Below are 17305 nucleotides of genomic sequence, written 5' to 3'. Positions count from 1 at the left end.
ACTTCAGGGAGGGAGCTACTCTATAGCAGTGAAACTGAAGGTGAGCCACAGCTGCTTCTGGGTACTGATGGTCCCTTGGACAGAGTGACTGCAAAGGTAGAGATGAGTAGTAGTACCAAGGCTGACAGTGAGGCACCACTGTCAGAGGATGCCAGACTTCCTGTGGAAGGGGAGCTGGGAAGCGTTACAAGGAGAGAGTTGAGACAGGCTAATCTCTCAGATTGCAAGGCCTGAGGCAGGTAGCTAGGGAGGCACCTGATTCTCAAGGAAAGGGGGAATCTGTATACTGGGACAAAAGATTACTATACAGAGAATGGACCCCTGAGGGAGGGCAAGAAGGTGAGAGAGTACAGCAGTTGGTAGTGCTTAGAGCCTACTATCTGGCTCTTCTAGCCATAGCCCTTGATATTCCCTTTGCAGGTCATATGAGCATAAAACTTACAAAGAGCCATATTATGCAGAACTTCTATTGGCCTGGAATTTCCAGAGATGTAACAGCACCTGCAGGACCTGTGAGCAGTGCAAAAGGTAGGCAAGGCAGGAGACAAGGTGAGAGCTCCTTTGATGTCTTTGCCTGTGATTGAGGAGCCATTTCAGAGGGTAGCTATGGATATTGTGGGTCCTCTGAGTACCCCTATGTTCCACAGGGAAAAAGTATATCCTAGTGGTAATGGATTATGCTACACGATACCCTGAGGCAGTGACTTTGTCCTCCATTGAGGCAGAGAAGGTGGCAAACGCTTTGTTAGAGATTTTCAGAAGGGTGGGTTTCCCAAAAAAATACTGTCTGACAGAGGTGCCAATTTCATGTCAGACCTGCTGGCTTATCTGTGGAGGTCTTGTGGGGTGAAGCACATAAAGACCACTCCCCTACCATCTCCAGGCTAATGGTCTTGTTGAGAGGCTGAACTCTACACTCAAGTCCATGCTACGGGTATTTGCAGATCCGTTTAAGAGGAAGTAGGACAAATATTTATTTTTATTTTACATTTGTTGACTGGGATAGTCCGACTGGATGCATGTCCATTTTCAGCAGAGGCCCAGGGAGAAAAGCTCCAAGGGTAAGCAGATACAGCATTACATAATACCAACAGACTATTTACAGAGATTACATAAGTAAGCAAGTTAAACAAGTTCCACAGGTTAGAGTTAATCCCGAGCGTAAATCAGGATTAAATTAAATTACACAGTAAAATGGTTAACAGATTTTTACACATTCTAGAGAGAGTTAGCCAGGCTTGATACAGTGACATAGCCAGTTAAGTGACAAATGTTGTTTGAGTCTAGTTTTAAATTAACCTAAGGTGGAAAGTAAGGTAATATCAGCTGGAAGAGAATTCCAGGATCTACTTACAGAGTTTGCAAAGAGAGAGTCACCGGCTGTGTTATTAATTTTGCTAATCTGAATTAGTAGTTTGTTAGAGGATCGAAGCGGTCTAGGATTGTTATAGGGGGTGATAATATTTTTAAGTGCAGGAGTATTGTCCGGATTATAGAGGATTTTATAGGTCATAATCAGTTGGTTATACTGGATTAGGCTAGGCAGTTCAAGCCACCCAAGCTGATTTAGATTAATGCAATGATGTGTTCTAAATGGCAGCCCAGTGGGAAAGCTGGCAATGTGGTTGTAGGAAATTGAGAGTTTGTTAAGGACAGTCTTGTTTAAATTTGAGAGTAGAGGGGATGCATACAGAAGGGTTGAAAGGTGAGAGCAAGCTATGGCAATTTTAGCTGGAGGGGTTAGGAAGGCTTTTATTCTGTAAAGTGACTCTAGTTTTTTATTGATGGTTTTGATAGTTTGGTTAACATGTAGGTCAAATTTTAGATTATTATCTATGATGACACCTAATAGTTTTGTAGAGGGGTCAGGGGAGATTATTGTGCCATCACTTGAATTTATGGTAAAGGTGAAAGCGGTAGACCTACATGTTGGTGAAAATAACAGCATTTTAGTTTTTTTGGGATTTAGGATCAGACAATGTTCAGAAACCCAGTTTTCTATTGTATTAATGGTGGTCTGGATAGCTGACCATAACTCTATTGGAGATGTGGCCGAGCAAATCAGAGTAGAGTCATCAGCATATTGGATACAGCTGACTTTTGGGATGACAGTATAAAGGTCATTAATGAAGATGGAGAACAGCAAGGGCCCTAGTATAGAGCCTTATGGTACTCCAAGGGTGTTAGGTAGAAGGTTAGAGAGTTTGTTCTGCCAGAGGACAACCTGCTGTCGACCATTCAGGTAGGATTGAAACCATTGAAGGGCTCTAGAATCTAGACAGAATGTTTGCAGGGTGTGGATTAAAAGTTGGTGATCGACCATATCGAATGCCTTGGAAAGATCCAAGAAGAGGGCTGAGGATATATAATTATTGTTGCAATTATGGTTTATGGTGTTGGTAAAGGCAAGGAGGGCTGAGGTAGTGCTGTGATGAGGACGGAAGCCATGCCGAGTGTCTGCCATAAGGTGATTCTGGATTAGGTGGTGCATGAGTTGTCTATTAATACATTTTTCCATAATCTTTGCAAGTGGAGAGAGTATAGCTATTGGCCTATAATTGGAGAATTCAGTAGAGTTGCCTCCTTTGTGAAGTGGGATTACATAGAATATTTTCCAGATGGTGGGAATTTTAGCTTCTACTGTGGTTCGATTGATTAGTATTGAGACAGAGTAAGCAATAGCATCAGCTGATTTTTGTAGGTACTCGGCAGGGAGTTGATCAGCAGAAAGTGTAGTGGGTTTTAATTTTTTGATCAGTGTACGGATAAGTGAAGTGGCAACTGGTTGGAAGCTGAGTGCGAGTAGGTTTCTAGGGGTGCTACTTTCAGGACCAGGGTAGCTAGGAGGTAATTGGCTAGCTAGGGCTTGAATTGTCTCAGTAAAGAATCGGTTAAAACTGTCAGAAACATCTTCAGGGGTTTTATCAATAGTAGCAGCAGGGATTGGGACTGAAGTTTGTCCAGGATGTAGTAGATTATTTAAACCTGCCCAAAACTTCTGAGGGTTATTTTGATTTACTGTCTGTAAATTACAGTAGTATTGTTTTTTGTCTTGTAAAATTGATTTTTTGGTTTCGTTCCTGGATTGCCTGTATTTAATGTGATCTTGAGGGTCTTTAGAAGAATGCCATAACGCCAATGCTTTGTTTCTAAGGGTAATTTTGAGTTTAGACTCTTTAGAAAGCCATGGTGCAGTTTTTGCCTTTGTTCTCTTTGAACAAACAGGTGCATACAAATCAAGGATCTCAAGGAATTTGTTGTTAAAGTATGCTACTGCTTCCTCTAAGGGGAGGTGTTTTAGAATAGACCAATTACATGAGTTTAGTTCTTGTTGGAATTTGGCAGGATCAAAGTTTATATTGTTTCTAACCTTTCTGAGTAAGGGTTGTTGGGAATTAATAGCTTTGTGCTTAATTACATATGTGGGAAGGTGATCGCTTAGGTCATCAAGGAGGGTACCAGAGGTGTACAGTTGGGAGTGACTATTTATGAGTACCCAGTCAAGTATGCTTTCTTTTTGGTTGGGTTTACCTATCCTGGTAGGGGTGGATATGATTTGTGTAAATGCATGCAGGTTAATATGGGTGGTTGGGGATTCTGAGGAACAGGTGCCCCAGTCTATGTTAAAGTCTCCAAGTAGTAGGGTTTCTTGGGGGTAGTGACATGATAGCCAGTGCAGGATATCTTCATGTGTAGATATATTGTTACCTGGGGTATGTACATACAGATGCTATTAATGCATTTATTTTTATTAAGTTGCAATTTGGTGCAAGAATCTCCGAGTTATTAATCTGAGGTGGTTGTATTACATCTATGGTGACATTCAACTCAGATTTATAGAGTACAGCTACCCCACCTCCCTTCCTCGAAGCACGATCCAGCCTGTGTATGTTGCACACAGGTGGTAACACTTCATTGTCTGCAGTGTTAGGTTTTAACCAGGTTTCAGATAAACAGAGAATCTCAGGGGAGTGGACATCCAGAAGTGCATGCAATTCATGTACCTTGTTATTACTGCTTCTAATATTGAGATCACAGGCTAGGAGAGAATTAGTTGGCCTATTAATTGTAGGTTTGTAGCTTAGATTGCAACTAGAGGGGGTATGTGTATCTGAAGTGGATGGGCCAGGGTTGGGGTGAATATCACCACCAAGTATTAGGTTAAGTCTATACTTGGTGATGAACTTCAGGAATTTGTTTATTAGTTTGTGGTAGTGTTTGGATCTAGAGCTAATGTACCTGGGGTTGAGATGTTGATAGACTGAACAAGATGTTGGATAGGACCAGGTACATAAGTATGCTTGAAGGTGGGAGGATTTACAGCTGGGGTGATAGTATGGCCTTTCGTGACCTGAAATCCCATGAGAAACTGGTTTTCATACAAGGTAAGGAGGTATGGTGTGAACAAGAGGGGTAGTAAAGAGGAGTATATCATTATCTGTGATTCAGCTAGTGAGTTAAGGAACTATTTTACCTGGTGATGCAACACCAGAAGATAGAATGGTGAGGTAAAGGTACTGGAAGGGGGATGGGATAATGCCAGATGAAAGCTAATAGGTGCTATTGAAATGTAGGTAGAAGAATGGGGGTGGGAGGAATTATCCCAGATGAAAGCAGATAGGATCTAGAATGTGGGGGAGTGGCTATAGTACAATAAAGTTAGAGGTACTGGGGGCGGGAGGAAATTGGGGGCAGGGAGGGGAGCTAAGAGAGCCCGAGCGCAGCAAGGGTGAACCTAGCGAGGCTATTGCAGTTTACAAGATTTCCTAAGGTGTCCTAAAGCTATAAGGTAAGTATTACAGTTCTTAATGTAAGAGTCAGTTTACTTAAGTTACAGGGGAAGGAGGCAAACACTCAAGTAGAAACAGAGCCCTAAGGCTGAACAAAATGATGACCTGCTTAATTACACAGCACTGTAAGTGAAAGCTTAACAAATGCCTTTTGTGTGCAACCTACTCTGCTTAAATGCTGAGAGAAACTGTTTGCAGTTTTGTACACTCCGTTTTGTAGGGAACTGTAGAGTTCAATCTGCTTAAATGCTGAGAGAAACTGTTTGCAGTCCTGTAGACTCCGTTTTGTAGGGAACAGTAGAGTTCAATCTGCTTAAATGCTGAGAGAAACTGTTTGCAGTCCTGTAGACTCCGTTTTGTAGGGAACTGTAGAGTTCAATCTGCTTAAATGCTGAGAGAAACTGTTTGCAGTCCTGTAGACTCCATTTTGTAGGGAACTGTAGAGTTTAATCTGCTTAAATGCTGAGAGAAACTGCTTGCAGTCCTGTAGACTCCATTTTGTAGGGAACTGTAGAGTTCAATCTGCTTAAATGCTGAGAGAAACTGTTTGCAGTCCTGTAGACTCCATTTTGTAGGGAACTGTAGAGTTCAATCTGCTTAAATGCTGAGTGAAACTGTTTGCAGTCCTGTAGACTCTGTGTTTGTAGGGAACTGTAGAGTTCAATCTGCTTAAATGCTGAGAGAAACTGTTTGCAGTCCTGTAGATTCTGTTTTGTAGGGAACTGTAGAGTTCATTCTGCTTAAATGCTGAGAGAAACTCTTTGCAGTCCTGTAGACTCTGTTTTGTAGGGAACTGTAGAGTTCAAACTGCTTAAATGCTGAGAGAAACTGTTTGCAGTCCTGTAGACTCCATTTTGTAGTGAACTGTAGAGTTCAATCTGCTTAAATGCTGAGAGAAACTGTTTGCAGTCCTGTAGACTCTGTTTTGCAGGGAACTGTAGAGTTCAATCTGCTTACCTAGATGATATTGCCATCTACAGCCATTCCTGGCCAGAGCACCTTCAGCATGTCAGGGAGGTGTTGGGCAGACCACAGAGGGCAGGGTTGACGATTAAGCTGAGCAAATATCAGCTGGGTATGGCAGAGGTCTCCTACCTAGGACATAGAGTGGGGAGTGGTAAGATAAGGCCAGAACCTGCCAAAGTGGAAGCCATTCAGGCATGGCCTGCACCTGTTACTAAAAAGCAGGTGAGGGCATTCTTAGGGAAAGCGGGGTACTACAGAAAGTTTGTCCCTAGTTATAGTACCATAGATGCTCCCCTCACCAACCTGACAAGGAAGAACAGATCTGATAAGGTTGTGTGGACCCCAGCATGTGAACAGGCATTCCAGAAACTTAAAGAAGCTTTGGGAGGACCGCCTGTGTTAGCCAGCCCAGATTACAGCAAATAATTTTTTGTACAGGTGGATGCTTCGAACATGGGGTGGGGGCTGTACTTAGCCAGATTTCTTCAGACGGGGAAGAGCACCCAGTGGTTTATAGGTTCATAGGTTCATAGGTAGGTACTAGGCTATTGGCCCGAAGGCCTATGTAAGCCTAGCCAACAAGGTTCCCTGGCTTACGCCACCCAAGAAAATTATTTTCCCGTGCCACTGTCAAGCTGAGACACAGAAGTGATCCCTGGGGTGTATTTCCTATTTCCCACCCACTCATCAAGTTTTCTCATTAAGAGTGCTAATGAAGATAGGTTCATAGGTAGTACGATCTCAGTCATAGGCTCTAACCCAGGGAGGAATGCTATGCAGCTGTAGAAAAGGAATGTCTAGCCATAGTGTGGGCACTGCAGACTTCAACCTTATCTGTATGGAAGGAAATTCACTGTTATGACAGATCACAACCCCCCTAACATGGTTAAGCAGAGCCAGCCAGCAAAATGCCAAGTTGCAAAGATGGACCCTGGGGTTGCAAGCATATGATATGTCAGTGTAGCACTGCAGTGGGAGTAGCTATGCCAATGCAGATGGGCTCTCAAGACAGGGAATGGGGTGAGGTACACTCAGGTGGACCTAACCCCCTCAAGCGGCATTTATCAAGGGTCACTTGAAAAACTATCTTGAGTTCTCCGGGGGGGGGGGTAGAAATGTGAAGACTGGTAGAGATGGGTGAAGGCTGCCAGCCTAGCCAGATAGAATTGTGCAGATAATTTTATCATTTGTAAATATGAATGTTGAACTTAAAACAATATGGCAACATTGCCATCTGCTGTAAGGAAAGCTGAGTCAAGCATTTCTTGTTCTTTTGAAATTATTTCATCACTGCCTTTGATGTTTTAAAATTCGGCTCCGGTCCGGCTAGATGAAGGCTTCCTGCCTACTGTTTCAAGGCTAAAGTTAATTACCAGAATTTACATGTGGAATGACCTTTCTTGCTCCAAGTGTAACATAATGTAAATGCAGTTTCTGTGTTGCCTGGGAACCAAGAAGGTGTAAAAGATAATGTAATGTTGAGAAGAACTGCAGATTCAATTTAAACAGTGAGAACCAGAGATTATTAAGCATTTTGATCTTAGACATCTAACTCAGCACTGCTTATGCTCTCTTAAGTAAGTTATCTTAGAAGTGTGTTTTCTTGTAGAAATAGCTAGGACTATAAAGTTTAGACTAAGTGTATTTCTGTGATGTCAGAACTGTACTACTGATTTATTTTAAGTATTTCTGTGTGATCTCTAAACTCTTTTGACTAGCGCTGTGTAGTAGAAAGTATTGTCTTGTGGTTTTTAATTATTTATTATTAAATATTTTAAAACCTTTTAACTGTGGCTGGTTTATGTAGATATAAGTTAAGCTCTAGAGTACATTGCATATTTATAGAGTTTATTATACAAAGCCACTCTAATAAGCCTTAAGACTGTTTAGTCACACTTACCAATTGGATAATAATATTGCACAGTGATAATTGGACACCCTTTTAAGGGCCTTTGGGTAGCTGATAAATATTAGCTGGTGGTGGCAGTAATTACTACTGTATAGTCTGGGTATAGGGGCACAGCTGGAGAATCTGTGGCAGCCTTTCCCAGGAGTATCTGTGAAGTTTTATAAATACTTATCTCAAAGTGTGTGCGGGTGTCAGCTACTTGGGCAGGGACATGAAGCACTGGCTGGACAGAGAGGGTACTGGAGGTTAGCTTGCCAGCTAGGCTGAGATCTGGACCCTATAGCTGTGCCAGTGGGGAGTCTTATGTGGACCTGGAGAGCAAGGGTGCAACCAGCCCCCAGACTGACTGTGATCTCTGTGTGCTCTTAAGGAAAATTGTACTTTACTGTGTGTATTGGTTATATTTTTCTCCTATATGAGACTGGTGTTAGTGTTGAGGACTGAGGCTCCTTGATTGCTGGGCCAGGGCATGTGCATCACAGATGGCAAGATCCACCACCTACAAAAGTAAGCAGGGAAGGCTCTACCCAGCAGAGTATGTGGCAGTGAAGTATGGAAGTCTGGTTAGGCAGAGTGTCCATGTATGCTTCCACCTTACAGTTTAGTGATGATGAGTCCAGTATGGATCAGAAGTCTGTTGGTCAGGTTAGTCATGAGATGCTGAGAGGGGGAAAAGAGTCTTCTAAGAGCAACTAGTACCTAAAAGCAGATGTATCCAAGCCACTATGTAAGAATGGCTTCAGAAAGCAAGAAAAGCCTAATGTATAGCAATCCTGCCTACAGCAATGCATGGATGGAGTTGTCTGTAGGTACAATAATTTGACATAATTAACTGAGGGTTCTTGGGAACTAAACAATTAAAACTGTCTTGTCTCGGGGAACTTTGTGAAACATGGAAATGGGAGTCCTTAGAGGAGTATAGATGTGAGACAAGGCTGTGCTAAATGTGCAACATAGTGAATTTGTGTTGTGCAATTAAAATACTGGTCAATAAAAAGTTACTCCATCACAATGACCATTACTGAGACAGTATTTTGTTTGCTTCTTTTTGCCATTTTTATCTGACAGTACAACTATTGAGGCAGAACTTTTTTTCACAGATTCACAGGTGCGTAGACTGTTACTAGGTTAATGACCTGGGGGGGGGGGGTCTTTGTATGCCTAGCCAAGTTTTTCCCTAAAGAATAATGACATCCTGTATCCAAACAGGACAGTGACGGCCAGGCCTTTATAAGCTACCTCTGTCCATAGTGGACATGGGTGCCAGGACAAGTCTAAATTTCCTATTCCCCATCCATCTCTGGTCTAGATTGTGCTTAAATTGGGTAATGGAAAACTCAGCTTCACCTCTTTTGAACCCTGAGTCCTATCAGTGAGCTGGTTGACTATCCAGCAAGTGACAAAAGGGTTTATACCTAATTTAGTGAGCTTTCCTATAATTCCTGAGCGGGGTATTGCATCAATAGCCTTAGTCAGTTTGAGGTAAGCTGTGTGAACAGTCTTGCCCTCATCCATTGCTTTGGTGATCCTCTCAAAGAAGTCCACCAGATTTAATAGGCAAGACCTTCCTTTAACAAAGCCAAACTACAATGGGTCCAGCATTTGAAGGTTACCTCTGTCCTCATTTATCATGTCCATGATGATTCTTTCCATGGCCAGACGTATGGGCATGTACTTACCCGGGTCTGTGGATTGACCTCCTTTGTGCAGAGGAATGACTGTAGCCATCCTATATTCCTTGGGCACAAAACTTGACTGTAGGTTATTCCCCTCCACAAAGGAGGCCTAGCAACAGACCCAGGGAATTATAGACCCGTAAGTCTGACCAGCCTTATCTGTAAAGCCACGGAATGTATCATCATGGACTTCATAAATAAAGACATAGGCAACTTCCAAACCCTGGGTCTGACCCAATTCAGCTTTATTAAGGGCAGATCCTGCAGAGAAAACCTGGTGAATTTCTTCCAAAATGTGACCAAGGACATTGAAGAGGACAAATCTGTGCACACAGCATACCTCGACTTGGCAAAGGCCTTTGACACAATCCCACACTTAGGCATTACCGTTAAACTTAGTACACTGAATGTAAACCCTTTGTTGTAAGACGGGTTTCCAAATGGCTCACAGACCTGCCACCATCAAATTGGATGACTCCACATCAACCAGCAGACCTGTCACCAGAAGGGTACCACAAGGGTTCAGTGCTGGGCCCCCTGTTATACTTCTCAGAAGTTCAGGCCAAAACTAAGGGCTGTAGCAGACCAAGTTTCAGGATGATTGCAAACTGGATGCAATTATTAAATCCCCACATGATGTCAGTATACTTCAGGAGAGTCTTACACAGACCAGGGACTGGTGTCTTAGACATGGACTCTAACTGAATGCAAAGAAATGCGTCATCATTCACTTTGGTAAAAACAATGTCCCTTCACACTATCAAATTAACAACAATACCCTATGTACCTATGAAGTGACAAGAGATATGGGATCACAAGTTGACTGCGACCTTAACTTTGACCACCTTTGTCTACTGTATTAAGGAAGGCTTTCTACATAGCACACTTGAATAGCAAAGGCATCACCTCTAGAGCAAAGGATGTTATAACCCCTCTATAGTCATCACTAATTAGGCCCATAATTGAGTATAATGCCCCTCTTGGCATGTACTGTACAAATCACCTGCAGCAATTGGAGAGACCTCAGAAGTTTCTAACAAAGAAGATCAAGGGACTCCAGCACATGCCTTACACAGACTGACTAAAGTCCCTGAGACTATACTCAGTATCGTACAGACATTTTAGTGGATTCTTATGTCTGGCTTACAGAGAAATCTCCGACCCAAGCCTATTGAACTTGCTGCACATTCGTAAACCAAATGGGACTAGATCTACTTATTCCAGGGACCTAAATATGGCCTGCAACTTGAATAGGGCATGCTGAAGGAACAGATTTGTCTCCCAGTGACAGCCACATCTTTGGAATAGGCTGTCAATTCATGTGAAGCAGAGGACCTCTATGACACTGTTCAAAAGGAACCTGGATGAGTGGATGGGACACCATAAATTCATACCAGGGACAGCACCCACAACCCTGCTGGACATGGGCAGTCATTACTAAATACAATCCATGATATTGACAAGAGTATCTGTGGTATTACTTTGAGATGAAATGGCTAGGCTTGAAGTGATCTCCGGGTCAATAGCCTAATAACCTCCTACAGTCCAACGATCCTATGATCCTATGAATACAAATAAGACAGTTATAACAGAAGCAAATGGGGGAAATTGGAAGAAGATGAAAATTGTAATGGTGAAATACTGCAACTGGTTAACAATTTCAAGTATCTGGGTGGGGTGGCTGAGGAGAAGGGAAGTCTGAATGAGGAGGTCAAAGCCAGAATCAGTGGGGCTGCAAGCAACTGTTACAGATTGTTAGGGAGTAGTGTGTGACAGAAGAATGCTAAAGAAGCTAAAAAGTAAGGTGTATAAAACAGACATGATCAGTACTTCATAGGATTGCCCCCTTTCATTGTGGCTAAAACCAGGTGAAAGCCACAGCCCTCACACCTTCCATAACCCCACCAGTCTCCTCCCTTCACTCTGTCCACCACACCAATTCCATGACATCACTGATGCATCAGGAGGAAGACGAACATCCTCTTTTACTGGTTCCCAATGTCATCTCATCGCATTAGTGATACTTTTCTTTAGGAAAATTGCAGTAGAATGACAGATTATACAAACTCAGATAGTCTATTTAAAACAGAATACCAGAGTTTGTACAGTGTTTTCCAGACTACCAGACAATTGGTTTGATTTCTGGATAGTTCAAAAAAAAAAAAAAAACGGATAGGTGGAAACCCCAGTCCTTCTACAAGCTATTGAAACCTGGACAATAGTGGCAGTCTTGTTAATTCTGTTCCAGATTTTTTGGTTCAGTACATTTTTATAGCTATATATACCTGCTGAAAGTTGCATTTCAGTGTGTTTCTATTTACTTTGCTACTGCTCTGCTTTTTGAGTCTGTCCCATCCCCCACTCAGACATTAAGCTAACGTTTCTGAAGCTCTTTCATGGGACCCACCCACTCTTCTGTTGTTGTGGTCTTAAAAGTCTGTGTTTCTGGCTTCCACCCCTTATGGTATATCTGACGTCCGCAGTCCCTCCCCCCTTTTTACTCCTTTATTACTGTTGTCTGTTATGTAACCTATTTAAGTACTTTCCCACCCATTGATTTCCATAAATCCATAATACGAAGTGCCCAACTAGCAAACCTCCACTGCTCTTAAGAAAACATTTCTTACTACAAATGTGTCTCTTGCTCATTTTCCCAGAGATCTCATCTACTTGGCACTTGTGTCAGACTCTGAGGGGATCTTGAGTTAATCCTACTATATCCTTTGCAGATAAGAGATTATATTGTTTTGCCCTTCATTTAGCTGATTTACAATGCCAGTCCTTTATTTTTACATCATTTATTGATTTTGCCTTTAAATCATTTTAAAAGTCCCTAATACTTGAAATCACCTTGTCTAGGTAGTTTGTTTAAGTTGTTTTGTTGCAATATTTACACTCCCAAGAAATCTTTTTTGGTGTTTTTAGATCAAGAGGTTAGCAGTACCCCGTGCAGACGCAAACACCCAGGAAGAAAATTTTATCTATAAAACTACACTTAGAACTTCATGAAACATGAAATGTAACATGGCTAAAGCAAAGCCATTGTGCAGAGACAAACTTAGAGCAGTACATTAAACAGCATGACTATCAATTTTTAGCACAATCTAACCTAGTGTAGTACCAAACCCCAGAGACCACTCAGGGAGACCTCTGTATAACCCAATGCACAGCCTAAAGTAGTCCACCCAAGTACAGGTCCAGACATCATGGATATGCAATTTCCAAATGTCTATGTAGCCTGCTTGGTAGATATGGGCATCCAGAGATAATTTTCAGTTGTCTCATGTTCACAAACAGCCATTTCATCCTTAAAAAAGCAAGCACAGTATGCGAAAGATGGGCATACACAATTTCACTGGAGGCAAACATCTTTTACACAAATAAAATAAGGTTGTCAAGAACACATACACTAAATCCACCACACACAGTGTCCACCACACATAAAAAACAACTTATGCTGAGGCACTGAAAAGCAATCGTCCCAAAACTTAAAGACCTTCTAAGCCTAGAAATAGCAATGCCTATGCTCAGCAATCACTAAAGCACTCACCAAAAGCATCACCAAACACCATGCATATGCCTACAACCAGTGGAGCCTAAGCAGCAAAGCCGATAAGGCAAGCAAACACATTACTCAGTACTCTTGTTATAGAGGGCTCCATTGTATGACAAACAGATGCCCCCCTCACCAGATGGGACTCTATTGTAAGGCACACAGATGCCCCCCTCACATTACTCAGAACTCTTGTTATTGGGGGCTCCATTGTATGACAAACAGATGCCCCCCCTCACCATTTGGGGCTCCATTGTATGACAAACAGATGCCCCCCCACATTACTCAGAACTCTTGTTATAGGGGGCTCCATTGTATGACAAACAGATGCCCCCCTCACCAGTCGGGGCTCCATTGTATGACAAACAGATGCCCTCCTCATCAGTCGGGACTCCATTGTATGACAAACAGATGCCCCCTCACCATTTGGGGCTCCATTGTATGACAAACAGATGCCCCCCCACATTACTCAGAACTCTTGTTATAGGGGGCTCCATTGTATGACAAACAGATGCCCTCCTCATCAGTCGGGACTCCATTGTATGACAAATAGATGCCTCCCTCACCAGTTGGGGTCCCATTGTATGACAAACAGATGCACCCCTCACATTACTCAGAACTTTTCTTATAGGGGGCTCCATTGTATGTCAAATAGATGCCCCCCTCACCAGTCAGAGCTCCATTGTATGACAAACAGATGCCCTCCTCATCAGTCGGGACTCCATTGTATGACAAATAGATGTCTCCCTCACCAGTTGGGGTTCCATTGTATGACAAACAGATGCACCCCTCACATTACTCAGAACTTTTCTTATAGGGGGCTCCATTGTATGACAAACAGATGCCCCCCTCACCAGATGGGACTCTATTGTAAGGCACACAGATGTCCCCCTCACATTACTCAGAACTCTTGTTATAGGGGGCTCCATTGTATGACAAACAGATGCCCACCTCACCATTTGGGGCTCCATTGTATGACAAACAGATGCCCCCCCCCACATTACTCAGAACTCTTGTTATAGGGGGCTCCATTGTATGACAAACAGATGCCCTCCTCATCAGTCGGGGCTCCATTGTATGACAGACAGATGCCCCCCTCACCAGTCAGGGCTCCATTGTATGACAAACAGATGCCCCCCTCACCAGTCAGGGCTCCATTGTATGACAAACAGATGCCCCCCTCACCAGTCAGGGCTCCATTGTATGACAAACAGATGCCCCCCTCACCAGTCAGGGCTCCATTGTATGACAAACAGATGCCCCCCTCACCAGTCAGGGCTCCATTGTATGACAAACAGATGCCCCCCTCACCAGAATGACCAGGGAGATGATAACAGTGATAATGGCGGCTTATCTGGAGGCTGAATCTGCCAAATTCTGCACCCACTCAAGTTACTACAACACCGGTACCAGTACGATTCTATCATAGTCCATGTGGGCATTAATGCCAAATTCTGCACACAATCGAGTTACTACAACACCGGTACCAGTACAATTCTATCATAGTCCATGTGGGCATTAATGCCAAATTCTGCACCCACTCGAGTTACTACAACACCGGTACCAGTACGATTCTATCATAGTCCATGTGGGCATTAATGCCAAATTCTGCACACACTCGAGTTACTACAACACCGGTACCAGTACGATTCAATCATAGTCCATGTGGGCATTAATGCCAAATTCTGCACACACTCAAGTTACTACAACACCGGTACCAGTACAATACTATCATAGTCCATGTGGGCATGAATGCCAAATTCTGCACACACTCAAGTTACTACAACACCGGTACCACTACGATTCTATCATAGTCCATGTGGGCATTAATGCCAAATTCTGCACACACTGAAGTTACTACAACACCGGTACCAGTACGATTCTATCATAGTCCATGTGGGCATTAATGCCAAATTCTGCACACACTGAAGTTACTACAACACCGGTACAAGTACGATTCTATCATCTGCACACACTCAAGTTACTACAACACCGGTACCAGTACGATTCTATCATAGTCCATGTGGGCATTAATGCCAAATTCTGCACACACTCGAGTTACTACAACACCGGTACCAGTACGATTCTATCATAGTCCATGTGGGCATTAATGCCAAATTCTGCACACACTGAAGTTACTACAACACCGGTACCTGTACGATTCTATCATAGTCCATGTGGGCATTAATGCCAAATTGTGCACACACTGAAGTTACTACAACACCGGTACAAGTACGATTCTATCATAGTCCATGTGGGCATTAATGCCAAATTCTGCACACACAGAATTTACTACAACACCGGTACCAGTACGATTCTATCATAGTCTATGTGGGCATTAATGCCAAATTCTGCACACATTCGAGTTACTACAACACCGGTACCAGTATGATTCTATCATAGTCCATGTGGGCATTAATGCCAAATTCTGCACACACTCGAGTTACTACAACACCGGTACCAGTACGATTCTATCATAGTCCATGTGGGCATTAATGCCAAATTCTGCACACACTCGAGTTACTACAACACCGGTACAAGTACGATTCTATCATAGTCCATGTGGGCATTAATGCCAAATTCTGCACACACTCGAGTTACTACAACACCGGTACCAGTACGATTCTATCATAGTCCATGTGGGCATTAATGCCAAATTCTGCACACACTCGAGTTACTACAACACCGGTACCAGTACGATTCTATCATAGTCCATGTGGGCATTAATGCCAAATTCTGCACACACTCGAGTTACTACAACACCGGTACCAGTACGATTCTATCATAGTCCATGTGGGCATTAATGCCAAATTCTGCACCCACTCAAGTTACTACAACACCGGTACCAGTACGATTCTATCATAGTCCATGTGGGCATTAATGCCAAATTCTGCACACACTCGAGTTACTACAACACCGGTACCAGTACGATTCTATCATAGTCCATGTTGGCATTAATGCCAAATTCTGCACCCACTCAAGTTACTACACCACCGGTACCAGTACGATTCTATCATAGCCCATGTGGGCATTAATGCCATATTCTGCACCCACTCAAGTTACTACACCACCGGTACCAGTACGATTCTATCATAGTCCATGTGGGCATTAATGCCAAATTCTGCACACACTCGAGTTACTACAACACCGGTACCAGTACGATTCTATCATAGTCCATGTGGGCATTAATGCCAAATTCTGCACACACTCGAGTTACTACAACACCGGTACCAGTACGATTCTTTCATAGTCCATGTGGGCATTAATGCCAAATTCTGCACACACTCGAGTTACTACAACACCGGTACCAGTACGATTCTATCATAGTCCATGTGGGCATTAATGCCAAATTCTGCACCCACTCAAGTTACTACAACACCGGTACCAGTACGATTCTATCATAGTCCATGTGGGCATTAATGCCAAATTTTGCACCCACTCGAGTTCCTACAACACCGGTACCAGAACAATTCTATCATAGTCCATGTGGGCATTAATGCCAAATTCTGCACCCACTCAAGTTACTACACCACCGGTACCAGTACGATTCTATCATAGTCCATATGGGCATTAATGCCAAATTCTGCACCCACTCATGTTACTACAACACCGGTACCAGTACGATTCTATCATAGTCCATGTGGGCATTAATGCCAAATTCTGCACACACTCAAGTTACTACAACACCAGTACCAGTACGATTCTATCATAGTCCATGTGGCATTAATGCCAAATTCTTCACACACTCGAGTTACTACAACACCGGTACCAGTACGATTCTATCATAGTCCATGTGGGCATTAATGCCAAATTCTGCAAACACTCGAGTTACTACAACACCGGTACCAGTATGATTCTATCATAGTCCATGTGGGCATTAATGCCAAATTCTGCACCCACTCGATTTACTACAACACCGGTACCAGTACGATTCAATCATAGTCCATGTGGGCATTAATGCCAAATTCTGCACCCACTCGAGTTACTACAACACCGGTACCAGTACGATTCTATCATAGTCCATGTGGGCATTAATGCCAAATTCTGCACCCACTCAAGTTACTACAACACTGGTACCAGTACGATTCTCTCATAGTCCATGTGGGCATTAATGCCAAATTCTGCACCCACTCAAGTTACTACAGCACTGGTACCAGTACGATTCTATCATAGTCCATGTGGGCATAAATGCCAAATTCTGCACCCACTGAAGTTACTACAACACCAGTACCAGTACGATTCTATCATAGTCCATGTGGGCATTAATGCCAAATTCTGCACCCACTCAAGTTACTACAACACCGGTACCAGTACGATTCTATCATAGTCCATGTGGGCATTAATGCCAAATTCTGCACACACTCGAGTTACTACAACACCGGTACCAGTACGATTCTATCATAGTCCATGT

The sequence above is a fragment of the Protopterus annectens genome, chromosome 4.part0 (assembly GCF_019279795.1).
Source record: "Protopterus annectens isolate FY-2018-M chromosome 4.part0, PAN1.0, whole genome shotgun sequence".
In the NCBI taxonomy this organism is placed as follows: Eukaryota; Metazoa; Chordata; order Ceratodontiformes; family Protopteridae; genus Protopterus; species Protopterus annectens.
The sequence above is the reverse complement of the archived record's forward strand: the minus strand, read 5'-3'. Positions refer to the sequence as shown.